This window comes from Sorghum bicolor, unplaced genomic scaffold (genome assembly GCF_000003195.3).
Source record: "Sorghum bicolor cultivar BTx623 unplaced genomic scaffold, Sorghum_bicolor_NCBIv3 super_29, whole genome shotgun sequence".
Taxonomy (NCBI): domain Eukaryota; kingdom Viridiplantae; phylum Streptophyta; class Magnoliopsida; order Poales; family Poaceae; genus Sorghum; species Sorghum bicolor.
The window spans coordinates 25,906-40,126 of NW_018396405.1; positions in this window are offsets into that span (position 1 = coordinate 25,906).

Here is a 14,221-nt window from a genome sequence, read left to right on the forward strand (position 1 = left end):
TCAAGTTAGGACGACCAGCACCAAAGGTATGTAGCAGACTCCGTTTGATCATTCGTATGTCGTCAGTAGTTGGCTCATCTCTGTTACTTTTGCAGGTCGGTGATGTCGACCGGTGCGTAGTGTACGTATCACTGGCACCGGGGATGGAAGATCCTGTGGAAGAGGTCCCGCCAGAGGAAGACCGAGCCCGCCCCGTCCCGACCTCCGAGGAGAGGGTGACGGGGAAAAGGCCATCGCCGGTGGATCCCGTGCCGACGCCGGAGCTGCCGGCAGACCTCCCGGCGGAGAGCAGCCAAGCGCCGAAGCGTCGTCGGCTCGTGCGGATCGTCGACGACGACGACGACGACGAGGAGGCTGCACCGTCGTTGGTCCGACGGCCTCGGGACCGCCCAGACGCTGCACCGGTCGCCACTGATCGAGTGGCCAGCGGCGCAGCTGCCCCGCAAGTTGCCGAGGTGGGGGCACAGGCACCGACCGGCCGGGCGAGGAGGAGGTTCACCGCGACCCATCGCCGGTCAGACCTGTAAGTGTTCAACTTACGTATTTTTTTTTTTAACTTTTGTTCCTGTAGTGCGGCATCGGATGTCGACCCTGGCCAAACTGCCGGCCAGGGAACGGGCGAGCCTGCCCGCGGTTCTGGGGATGTGGCCCCCCAGACCACAGAACAGCCGACTGCTGCAGTCGCGCCTGGGAGCACCGAGGAGCTCCCGAGCGCGGCGCCGACTACAACAAGCGGCCCGACCAGGGCTGGGGAGGCTCCCCCAACTGACTCCTCAGAGAAGGGAAGGTCTCCGACCGCTCCTCCTGCCGGGGGAGTGAAGTCCCCCCGCCGCCCCAAGCAGGAGCCTCTCCGGCTGCGGGCTCCCCAGGTCTGGTCCAAGGGACGGTGACGCCTGGGACCACCACCGGGGGTGACGCAGCCCAGGAGGAGGAAACCAGGGCGGCCTCCGACGACGAGGTAGAAGAGATCGAGGGTCGTCCCCGTGATGGCCGCCAACACGTGTATGTGTGGCGCCAACGCGGGGATCACTTTATCGGTCATGAGGAGCTTGCCGAGTCCGAAGAGGCCGCCAGGGTGGAGCGCGCGGCCAAGCGCCTTGTCGACGAAGTCAAGGTAAGCGGCGTTTTGAGCTGCCGCGCATTCTTTTGCCTTGTCTTCTGCGCATTGTTATATGCTTGCTTTGTAGGACGTTATGAAAACGGCGAAGTACCGGAAACGGTGCTTTGACCAGATAGAAGGCGTCATGGCCGAGAACAAGGCCCTTGCCGCGGAGGTAGACCGGTTGCGGGCGGAGGTCGGAGAGAAGGTGGTCGAGATGAGCACCGAAAAGGAGCGTCGTCTCGACCTCGCTCGTCGCCTGGCCGACCAGTACCGGCTGCAGGAAGGTTAGTCACACGCTCCGAGCAGTTTCGCATACTTGTATAGTTTGCTTCGCTGACCAGTTTAGGATTCACGCAGACTTGGAGGAGGAGGTGGCGAGCCTCCAACAAGAGAAGGAGCAGCTCGGTCAACAGCTCGCCAGTGCACAGGAGTCCGGACGGCGAGCGGAAGAGGAATTAAGTCGTAAAGATCGGGAGTTAGCTGGTAATGGGTGCCGCCTTGTTGGTTGCTACCTGCCCCTTTGCTTGTCTGGTATGCCGAAAGTAATGTTTCGTTTCGTTTGCAGTGCTCAAGGCGAACGCCAAAAAACACCTGGATGAGCTGGTCAAGGACCGGGACTCCTGGAAGGTCAACTGTTGCAGGATCTGGAAAGGAGTGTCCCCGGTCCTGGACCTGATCAGTCCCGAGCTCCCGGAGAGCCAGCCCCGCGCGCCGCAGTTGACCCCGGTCCAAAAGGCGCAACGGGCGTGAGACTGGCTCCAGCAGTTTGTGAAGGACGCCGGGGAGTTTGCCGGCGCGCACGTCCTCAGCATGGTACGCGCCCACTACCCCCTGGTCGACTTGAGCAGGCTGGAGAAGGGGTACCCGAAGGAAGTCGGCCCACAGGAAGCGGACGAACTTCGGGGTAGTCTACTGGACTTGTCGTCGACAGTGATCGGCGACATCAACCTGTGCGGAACGGCCACTCCTCCAGACCAGCCGAGCTCAGATAGGTCGGCCAGGGAGTTGTCGGGCGCGTCCTTTGCTGGAGATGGGCGGTCGACGCCTGCGGTCTCGACCAGCTAGGCGCCGGTGGCCCCGACCCCTTCGTCCGGGCAGCAGGGCCAGGCGGGTGATCAGCCCGAGCAGCTAGGCCAATAAAGTAGTCTGTAGTAATAGACTAGTATCTGCCCGTCAGGGTATTTATTGTAAACTTTGTATGTAAAGTTTGTAATAAAGTTTTCTTTTTGTCATGACTGTTGTTTTGAGCGCTGTAAAAATATCTGAGTGACGTGTCACCGTATTTGTCTTGGTTGTTGCCAAGAGCATCCATTGCGGGAGTTTTGCCGAGTGCTGTGTATGACAAGGTATAGGCAAAAAAATAGAGAGTTTTATTGTCACAAATTATAAGACACTTACAAAAGAAAGTCGCTAAAACTTTATGGATAGAAACGTCGCAGTTTGTCGATGTGCCAAGAGTTAGGCACTCGTGTTCCGTCTGGGTATGCCAATCTGTAGGACGTAGGTCGTGTGACCTCGGTCACCACGAAGGGTCCTTCCCAGGGAGTAGATAACTTGTGCATTCCCTCCTGGTTTGTTTTCCATCGAAGCACCAGATCGCCGACCACGAAGGAACGGTCCTTGACGTTCCTGTTGTAGTATCACCTGACTGCCGCGAGATATTTTGCTGTTCGGAGACATGAAACTAAACGCTTTTCCTCCATGCAGTTGATTTCGAGTTCTCTGGCGTTGTCGGCGGTCACCTGGTCGAAGTGCTCGATTCTAGGGGATCCGAAGTGTATGTCGGACGGCAAAACCGCCTCTGCGCCGTACACCATGAAATAGGGAGACACCCCCGTGTTTCGACTGGTCTGAGTTCGGAGGCCCCAGACCACTGCCGGCAATTCTTTCATCCATCGACCGGGTGCTCTGTCGTTCTCGGTGTACAATCTTTTCTTTAGGGCGTCGACGATCATTCTGTTAGCACGTTCAACCTGACCGTTGGCACGTGGATGTGCCACTGACACATATTTTATGACTATGCCTCTGTCATCGCAGAAATCCCAAAAAGTGGTGCCAGTAAACTGAGTGCCCAGGTCGGTGATTATGCTGTTCGGGATGCCGAATCTGTGTATGATTTGATTGAGGAACTCCACAGCCTTCTCGGAAGTTGCCTTGACCAGGGGCATGTATTCAATCCACTTGGAGAACTTGTCGATTAACACGAAGACAAACTTGAAGTTGCCCGGGGCTGGTTTAAATGGTCCGATCATGTCAAGCCCCCAGCAAGCAAAGGGCCAAGACGACGGGATGGTTTGAATTTCATGGGCAGGTACGTGGGTCCTCTTAGCGAAAAACTGACATCCTTCGCAACGCCGAACCAGTTTTTCTGCATCGCTGACCGCGGTCGGCCAGTAAAAACCGGCTCGGAAAGCCTTTCCGACCAGCGTTCTAGATGCGGCGTGGTTGCCGCAGGATCCGGCGTGTATGTCCTCCAAGAGCTTGATACCATCGTCTTGGGGTATGCACTTGAGCAGTACCTCGGAGCTTGCGTTTTTCCGCATGAGTTTTCCGTCGACCAGGATGTAGTTCTTTGATCGTCGGATGAGGCGCTCGTTCTCTGTTTTGTCCTGAAAACCTGTCCCGTCTGAGATGTATTTGATGAACGGGATACGCCAGTCGCGCCCACCGGTTGTCGGAGTGGCGTCATCTATGAGCATTGCCTCGGTGGGTTGCTTGTCGACCAGGGGGGAGCTTACGCTCGGCTCATGGATGTCCTGGACGAAAATACCGCGCGGGATTTGGGCCCGAGACGAGCCTAACTTTGACAACGCATCTGCTGCTTGGTTCTTATCCCGGACCACGTGGATGTACTCTATGCCATAGAAGTTAGTTTCCCATTTGCGAATTTCTTTGCAGTAGAGATCCATCTTCTCGTGGGTTGCGTCCCACTCCTTGTTGAGCTGGTTGATGACCAAAGCGGAGTCGCCGTAGACGTAGAGGCGCTTAACCCCCAGCTCGACGGCTAGTCGTACGCCATGTAAGCAAGCTTCGTATTCGGCGACATTGTTTGACGCCGGAAAAAGGATCCGAAGGACGTAGCAGAGTTTGTCCTTGTTTGGTGATACGAACAATATCCCAGCGCCTGCACCGTTGATGTTCAAGGACCCATCAAAGAACATTGACCAGTGGTCTGAGACATCGGGAACGGACGGTTCGTTGAGATCCGTCCATTCGGCAATGAAATCGACCAGGGCTTGGGACTTGACAGTGGTGCGACTCTGAAACTCTAGGGAAAATGGACATAATTCCATTGCCCATTTCACGATTCTGCCATTGGCGTCTTTATTGCGCAGGATGTCACCGAGGGGAAAGCTGGTTGTCACCAGGACTCGATGGCCGTTGAAGTAGTGCTTCAGTTTTCTTGACGTTATCAGGATGGCGTATATAAGCTTCTGTATTTGTGGGTACCTGGCCTTGGATTCGTTTAAAACTTCGCTTATGAAGTAAACGGGTCTCTGGACCTTGAAGACGTGACCTGGTTCATCTCGCTCGACCACTATTGCCGTGGAAACAACTCTGTCGGTTGCGGCAATGTAAAGGAGCAGGTCTTCATTGGGCTGGGGCGCTGTGAGAACAGGCGGTGAAGTGAGGAAGGTCTTAAGCTGAGTGAACGCAGCGTCGGCGTCTTCTGTCCAGGAGAATTTTTCTGACGCTTTCAATAGTTTGAAAAAAGGGAGGCCTTTTTCTCCCAGCCTTGAGATGAAACGACTGAGGGCGGCCATGCATCCGGTTAGCTTCTGAATATCCTTGACGTTCTTCGGTGGTCGCATGTCGAGTACGGCTTTGACTTTTGAAGGGTTTGGTCGTATGCCGTCGCAACTGACGACGTTGCCGAGCAGTAGACCGGAAGGAACGCCGAAAATGCATTTCTTGGGGTTGAGCTTCCACTTGTACCTATTGAGTGCCTTGAATGTTCGGTCTAAGTTGTCGATTAGGGTGCTCGCATCCCTTGTTTTTACGACCACGTCGTCCACATAGGCCTCGACGAGGTCATCGCGAATCTCGTCGTGGAGGCATTGCTGGATGGCCCTTTGATAAGTGGCTCCGGCGTTTTTAAGTCCGAAAGACATGGTAGTGTAACAGTATGCGCCGAAGGGTGTGATGAAGGATGTTTTGATCTGATCTTCTTCTTTTAACGAGATCTGGTGATAACCAGAGTAGCAATCTAGAAAGGTGAGGAGTTCGCATCCGGCCGTTGAGTCGACCACCTCGTCGATGCGAGGAAGACCAAAAGGATCTTTAGGACAGTGTTTGTTGAGATCGGTGTAATCAACGCACATTCTCCATTCATTATTCTTTTTGCGTACAAGAACCGGATTGGCGAGCCAATCGGGATGATACACCTCTTTTATGAATCCGGCTGCTAAAAGCCGTGTTATTTCTGTCCTAATAGCCTCCTTTTTGTCACGAGCGAACCGTCGCAGTTTTTGCTTGATTGGTCTTGCGGTCTTCGAGACGTTTAAGGAGTGCTCGATCAGGTTTCGTGGGACACCGGGCATGTCTGCGGGTTTCCATGCGAAAACGCTCACGTTGTCCCTTAGAAACCTGACGAGCGCGTCTTCCTATTTTGGATCCAGGTTAGCCCCGATGAGGGCTGTCTTCTCGGGGTTGCCTTCGACCAGCTGCACTTCTTTGTACTCCTTGGATTTCGAATTCTTTCTGGCTGTCTCCTGCTCAGGTAATCGGAGCTGGTCGGAAGGCAGCTGTGCGGCTTGGTTTGCTGTTTCCGCCATGCGGATTGAGAGGTCGATTGCCTCGGTGATCTTGAAACTTTCTTCTTCGCAGGTGTACGCAGTGTAGACGTTGCCTCTGACGGTCAGGACACCCTTCTCCGTGGGCATCTTAAGCACTAGGTATGAGTAGTGCGGGACTGCCATGAACTTTGTCAGCGATGGGCGGCCCAGTATGGCGTGGTAGGTCCCGTCGAAGTCCGCGACTACGAAGTTGATGAACTCCGTCCGGAAGTGATCGGGCGTGCCGAATTGGACAGGCAATGTTATCTGTCCGAGGGGGACCGAACTTTGACCTGGCAGAACCCCCCAGAATTGGGCGTCGTAAGGTTTTAGTTGCGCCGGTGATATCTTGAGGGCGGGCAGGCTGTTGCGGAACAGGATGTCGATGGAGCTTCCCCCGTCCACGAGCACGCGCTCGAATCTGATGCTATTGATGCAGGGATCAAGAATTAGTGGGAAACGACCCGGCTCTGGGATAGCGGCCCACTGGTCCTTCCTGCTGAACGCGATCTCCCTGTGGGACCAGGCGGGAAATTTCGGATCTGCGATCAGCCCGTCCGTGCTGTCTATGTTGAGGCAGGCTCTCTTCAACAGCTTTCTTTCTCGCTTGGACTCAGTGGAGACCTTGCCCCCGAAAATGGAGTGGACCACGTCGGTGGGGCTGACGTATTGGTGTCGGGGGTCCCTGTCTTGGTCCTCATCCTCATCTTCGTGGTCGTGCCCGTCGCGCTTGTTACTTTTCTTGGCGGTGTCTTCTTGAGCGGCCCGCCGTGTATAGATATTTTTGAGGACGCGGCACTCTTCCATGGTATGGTTAGACTTTGGGTGTAGCTGGCATGGTCCCTTCAACGTTTTGTTGTAGTCGTCTTGGTAGTCCCGTCGTCCATTGGGACGTTTGACCGTGTTTACTTCGTGGTCGTATTCGCGAGGGCGCTTTCCTCTGAAGTCGTCGCGGCTGTCGCGCCGCCGATCCCAACCCTCTCGGTGATCGCGGTTGTCGGAGCGACGGTGATTTCTGTTGTCGTAGCGGCCACGACCGTCATCTCGCCGGGAGGGCTGGTCGGTGCCTCTCGCATCGTCTCGGATTAGCTTTTCTGCGTCATCAGCATCGGCATAATTTTTAGCCGTGGCGAGGAGCTCTGCTACCGTTGATGGACGCTTACGCAACAGCTTGTTCCTCAGCGCTTCATGGAAACGTAAGCCCTTGATAAAGGCTGATATGGCCTCGTCATGAGAAATCTTCGGGATTTTGAGACGCATATCCGAGAATCGTCGGATGTAATCGCGCAGAGGTTCATTCCTCCTGTCTCTTATCCTTTCAAGGTCATACTTGTTTTCGGGCTGCTCGCATGTGGCGATGAAGTTGTCAATGAAAGCCTGTCGTAGCTCTTCCCAAGAGTCGAAGGAGTCCTCGGGCAAGCCGAGAAGCCACTGATGACCAGCCTGGTCGAGGACTACGGGGAAGTAGTTGGCCATGACGTGCTCATCTCCTGCCGCTGATCGGACGGCGATTTCGTAGAGGGTGATCCAGTTCTCTGGATTTTCCTTGCCGTCGTATTTTTTAAGTTTTTCGAGCTTGAAATTTCTGGGCCACACGACCTGGCGGAGGTGTGAGGAGAACTGCCTTAGGCCCGGAGGACCATGGGTCGCATCGTACTCGATGCGGCGCAGGTTTTCGTGGACTGCCCTCTCTGCGGCGCGCCTGTTGATGCGGTCCCGGGCATCTTTGGGAGGGATGTTGTGGCGGAGATCCCTGTGTTGATCTTCTTCTTCCTGGCCGCGTACGCGGTTCTGCTGGCGGCGGCCATCGGCGTCTCGACCACCATCGTCGCGCCGTGAGTCCCCTCGACGGTTGTCGGGGGAGCGGCTGCGGCGACGCCTGCTGGGCGAGGCCCGGCTACGATGAGTCTGGTCGGAGGCGGCTTCCGTATAAGAGACGTCCTGGACTCTCTTGAGCAGAGTCGCTGTCTGTCCCATCGCGGCGATCAGGTGTGCTCGGATACTGGTTCGGACTCCCTGGCATTCGGGTGTGTCAGGAAGCCGATCCAGGTTGGCCATGGCGACAGCCACGTTGGCGCTTGGCGTTTTGTAGACCGGCTGGTCCCCGACCATGTCAAAGGCATCGTTGAGGTTACCTGGTGGCGTCTGTTGTTGCTCGTCCGCACGCCGTCGGGCGCGATCGGCGTTACGCTGTTCGCGGAGTTGCCTCTGGTCGTCTGTTTCTCCGTCAACAACCGGTTCGTCGGCGCTGACATTGAATACAATATCCCCTCGCCGGGGGGGAATATCGGGAACCGGTCGAAACCCGGAGGGTGTGAAGGGAAATCCAGGTCGTAGTCCTCGTCTTCGGTGTTCACAACCTCGGTGGGAACGGAGCCGGTGCTTGAGTTGGTGCTAGACACCTGGCCGTCCCGTAGCTCTCGGATGGTCACCATGTTGACATGGTGACGATTGTTCCTTGTCGGCGACCAGCCCGCTTTGCTGAAAACGGATTGGACATGCTGTGAGTAAACAGAGGCCGAGTTGTTCAGGCCGCAAGGATAGTCTTCCTTTTTGAGCTCGACGGATCGTCCTGCGGGGGTTGAGGTTATCGTCAGGGACGTTCCTAGCCGTTCGTGTGTGGCGACACGAGTTGGCCGGCGGAATTTCGAAAAATCTGCTCGAGCGGCTTGGTCGGGCTGGCGCAGAACTCCATCTATTAGTTGGGAGACTTCAAGTAGCTTGGAGTCAGCGCGATCGAGCGCTTGGAGGAGGTCCGAGCAGTCGATCGCCTTTCCCTTGTAGAGCGGGAACGGTGGTCGGGAGCTTGGTGCCGTCATGCGTGTGGTCGGAGACGGCGTGATCTCAGATTGGATCTGGATCTCTTTCGGAACCGTGGTCGCGAAACCGCCGCTGCACGTCGTCCACGTGATCTGGCCGACGGTGAACGTGAGGCCTTCGGGCACGGTCGCCAAAGCTGGGATCGTGACCATCTTGTTCGCCGGAAAAGTTGTACGCACACCCCCTACCTGGCGCGCCACTGTCGACGAAAGCTAGTCGGCAGTCTACCTTGGGGTATGCCCACGGTAGTAGTTTATCGGTAGACGGTGCGCAAACTACGAACTCGATGGTGACGCAAGACACGGACAAGCTTTTTATCCAGGTTCGGCCGCCGAATTGGCGTAATACCTACGTCCTGCGTCTGGTTGTATTGATTTGTGTCGAGAGATAATCTGTCCTAGGGGGTCCCCTTGCCCCTCCTTATATAGTCTGGAGGGCAGGGTTACAGATCTAGAAACTAAGCCTAGCCGGTTACAATTGCCATAGATAATTCGATATCAATTCCTATTCTAACCGACTAGAATCCTGCTTGATCTCCACGTCTTGTTTCCTTGCGCGAAACTCGGGCTGTCGGATCAAGCCTTGAACTTGTCTCGTAGTGGGCCAAGCTTCCTGGCTGAAGTCTAGCCGTAAGGGTATAGGGGTTTATACCCCCACATATGCTTAGAAATCAATTTGGACACACCAGATGGAACTGCTATAAGCACTTGATGGAACTACTAGATGAAGTGTGTCATATGGAATCTCGCTTCGGTCTAGTTGGAGATAGTATTTGTTTTGGTGCAAGATAGGTGCACCATAGGCGTAGAAACCATTGTGGAAGTTCCTGATGGTACTGCTAGGTGAAGAGGCTCAAATGAAAGCTCCATTCGGTCTGTTTGGAGATAATGCTAATCTTGATGCAAGATAGGTGTATGGTTTGCATGGAATGTACCATATTCTTGAAAATCAATTTGGATGCACCCAACAGAACTCCTAGATGATGTGTGTCATATGGAATCTTGCATCGGTCTGTTTGGAGACAGTGTTAGTTTAGGTGCAAGATTAGTGCACGGTTTGCGCATAATGCACCATAGGCTCAGAACCATTGTGGAAGCACCCGATGATACTCCTAGGTGAGGAGGCTCAAATGGAAGCTTGGTTCGATCTGTTTGGAGATAGTGCTAATCATGATGCAAGATAGCTGCATGGTTTGCATGGAACGTAGCATATGCTCACAAATCCATTTGGACACACCCAATAGAACTATTGGATGACATGTGTCATACGGAATCTCCCTTCAGTCCATTTGGAGACAAATAGTTTTAGTGCAAGATATGTACACGGTTTGCGCCTAATGCATCATAGGCTAAGAAACCATTTTGGATGCACCCAATGATAGTCCTAGGTAAAGGGTCTCAAGTGGAAGCTCAGTTTGGTTTCTTTGGAGATAGTGCTAATCTTGATGCAAGATAGCATGAATTGCATGGAATATACCATATGCTTAGAAATCTATTTGGTAGCACCCAATGGAACTCCTAGATGATGTGTGTCATATAGAATCTCACTTTGATCTCTTTGGAGATAGTGCTAGTTTTGGTGCAAGATAGGTACATTTTGGACGCACGCGATGGTACTCCTAGGTAAAGGGGCTCAAGTGGACGCTTGGTTTGGAGATAGTGCTAATCTTGATGCAATGTAGGTGCACGGTTTGCATGGAACGTACCATATGCTCGGAAGTCAATTTGGACGCACCCAATGGTTCTTCTAAATGGCGTGTGTCATATGGAATCTTGCTTTGGTCTGTTTGGAGATAGTGTGAGTTTCATTGCAAGATAGGTGCACGGTTTGCAACTAATGCACCACTGGATCAGAAACCATTGTCCAAGCACCCAATGGTACTCCTAGGTGAAGAGGCTCAAGTGAAAGCTCGGTTTGGTCTGTTTGAAGATAGTGCTAATCTTGAAGCAAGTTAGATGCACGGTTTACATGGAACATACCATCTGCTCAGAAATCAATTTGGATGCACCCGATAGAACTCCTAGATGATGTGTGTCATATGGAATCTTGCTCTAATACATTTGTAGACAGTGTTAGTTTCGATGCAAGATAGGTGCACGGTTTTGAGCCTAATGCACCATAGGCTCAAAAACCATTGTGGAAGCACCCAATGATAATCCTTGGTGAAGAGGCTCAAGTGGAAGCTCGGTTCGGTCTGTTTGGAGATAGTGCTAATCTTGATGCAAGATAGGTGCATGGTTTGCATGGAATCGACCATATGCTCATAAATTAATTTAGACGCACCTAATAGAACTCTTAGATGACGTATGTCATATGGAATCTCACTTCGGTCTGTTTAGAGATAGTGTTAGTTTTGGTGCAAGATAGGTGCATGGTTTGCGCCTAATGCACTAGAGGCTAAGAAACCATTTAGGACGCACACGATGGTGCTCCTAGGTAAAAGGGCTCAAATGGAAGCTCGGTTTGGACATAGTGCTAATCTTGATGAGAGATAGGTGTAGGGTTTGCATGGAACATACCATATGCTCGGAAATCAATTTTGATGCACCCATAGAACTCCTAGATAATTTGTGTCATATGGATTCTCGCTTTGGTCTATTTGGAGACAGTGTTAGTTTCTGTGCAAGATAGCTACACGTTTTGCGCCTAATGCACCATAGGATAAGAACCATTTTGGACACACCTAATGGTACTCCTAGGTAAAGGGGCGCAAGTGAAAGCTTGGTTTGATCTATTTTGAGATAATGCTAATCTTGATGCAAGATAGGTGCAGGTTTGCATGGAACGTAACATATGCTCAAAAATCAATTTTGGATGCACCCGATGGAACTCCTAGATGACGTGTGTCATATGGAATCTCATTTCAATCCACTTAGAGATAGTATTAGTTTTATGCAAGATAGGTGCACGGTTTGCGCCTAATACACCATAGGCTCAGAAACCGTTGTGGAAGCACCCGATGGTACTCCTAGGTGAAGAGGCTCAAGTGAAAATGCTCGGTCCGGTCTGTTTGGAGATAGTGCTAATCTTGATAAAAGATAGTTACATGGTTTGCATGGAACATACCATATGCTCGAAAATCAAATTGGACGCACCCGACGGAACTCCTAGATGACATGTGTCATATGTAATCTCGCTTCGGTCCATTTGGAGACAATGTTAGTTTCAGTGCAAGATAGGTGCACGGTTTGCGCCTAATGCACCATAGGCTCATAAACTATTGTGGAAGCACCAAATGATACTCCTAGATGAAGAGGCTCAAATGGAAGCTCAGTATGGTTTGTTTGGAGATAGTGCTAATCTTGATGCACGATAGGTGCACGGTTTGCGTCGAACATACCATATGCTCAGAAATCAAATTTGACACACCTGATAGAACTCCTAGATGATGTGTGTTGCATGGAATCTAACTTTGGTTCATTTGGACAGAGTGTTAGTTTTGGTGCAAGATAGGTGCAAAGTTTGCGCCTAATTCGCCATAGTCTAAGAAAATATTTTGGACGCACCTGATGGTACTCCTAGGTGAAGAGGCTCAAGTGGAAGCTCGGTTTGGTCTATTTGGAGATAGTGCTACTCTCGATGCAGGATAGGAGCACGGTTTGCATGGACATAGAATATGCTCGGAAATCAATTTGGACGCACCCGATGGAACTCGTAAATGACATGTGTCATATGGAATTTTGCTTCGGTCTGTTTGGAGATCGTGTTAGTTTCTATGCAAGATGGGTGCATGGTTTGCGCCTAATGCACCATAGGCTAAGAACCTTTTTGGACACACCTAATGGTACTCCTAGGTAAAGGGGCTCAAGTAGAAGCTTGGTTTGATCTGTTTCGAGATAATGCTAATCTTGTTGCAAGATAGGTGCACGGTTTGCATAGAACATAACATATGCTCAGAAATCAATTTGGACGCACCTAATGGAGCTCCTAGATGATGTGTGTCATATGGCATCTCATTTCAATCCACTTAAAGATAGTGTTAGTTTCGGTGCAAGATAGGTGCACGGTTTGCACCTAATGCACTATAGGCTTAGAAACCGATGTGGAAGCACCCAATGGTACTCCTGGGTGAAGAGACTCAAGTGAAAGCTCGGTCTGGTCTGTTTGGAGATAGTGCTAATATTCATGTAAGATAGGTGCACGGTTTGCATGAAATGTACCATATGCTTGAAAATCAATTTGGATGCACCCGATGGAACTCCTAGATGATGTGTGTCATATGGAATCTCGCTTTGGTCCCTTTGGAGATAGTGTTAGTTTTGGTGCAAGATAGGTGCACGGTTTGCACCTAATGCACCATAGTCTAAGAAACCATTTTGGACGCACTCGATAGTACTCCTAGGTGAAGAGGCTCAAGTGGAAGCTCGGTTTGGTTTATTTGGAGATAGTGCTAATCTTGATGCAAGATCGGTGCACAGTTTGTGTGGAACATACCATATGCTTAGAAATCAATTTGGACACACCTGATAGAACTCCCAAATGATGTGTGTCATATGGAATCACTTTGGTTAATTTGGACATAGTGTTAGTTTATTGCAATATAGGTCCAGGTTTGTGCCTAATTCACCATAGTCTAAGAAACTATTTTGGATGGACCTAATTGTAATCCTAGGTTAAGAGGCTCAAGTGGAAGCACAGTTTGGTCTATTTGGAGATAGTGCCAATCATGATGCAAGATAGGAGCACGGTTTGCTTGGACATAGAATATTTAGACGAACCCGATGGAACTTGTAGATGACGTGTGTCATATGGAAACTCGCTTTGTTCTGTTTGGAGACAATGTTAGTTTCTGTGCAAGACAGGTGCATGGTTCACGCCTAGTGCACCATAGGCTAAGAACCATTTTGGACACACCTAATGATACGACTAGGTAAAGGGGCTCAAGTGGAAGCTTGGTTTTATTTGTTTAGAGACAGTGTTAATCTTGATGTAAGAAAGGTGCAGGTTTGCATGTAATGTAACATATGCTCAGAAATCAATTTGGACGCACCCAATGGAACTCTAGATGATGTGTGTCATATGGAATCTCGGTTTGGTCACTTTGGAGATAGTGTTAGTTTCGGTGCAAGATAGGTGCACGGTTTGCACCTAATGCACCATAGTCTAAGAAACCATTTTGGACGCACTCAATGGTACTCCTAGGTGAAGAGGCTCAAATGGAAGCTCGGTTTGGTCTATTTGGAGATAGTGCCAATCTTGATGCAAGACTAGTGCACGGTTTGCGTGGAACATACAATATGCTCAGAAATCAATTTGGACACACCCGATAAAACTCCCAGATGATGTGTGTCATATGGAATCACTTTGGTTCATTTGGACATAGTGTTAGTTTTGGTGCAAGATAGGTGCACGTTTTGCGCCTAATTCACCATAATCTAAGAAACCATTTTGGATACACTTGATGGTAATCCTAGGTGAAGAGGCTCAAGTGGAAGCACAGTTTGGTCTATTTGGAGATAGTGCTAACCTTGATGTAAGATAGAAGCACGGTTTGCATGGACATAGAATATGCTCGGAAATCAAT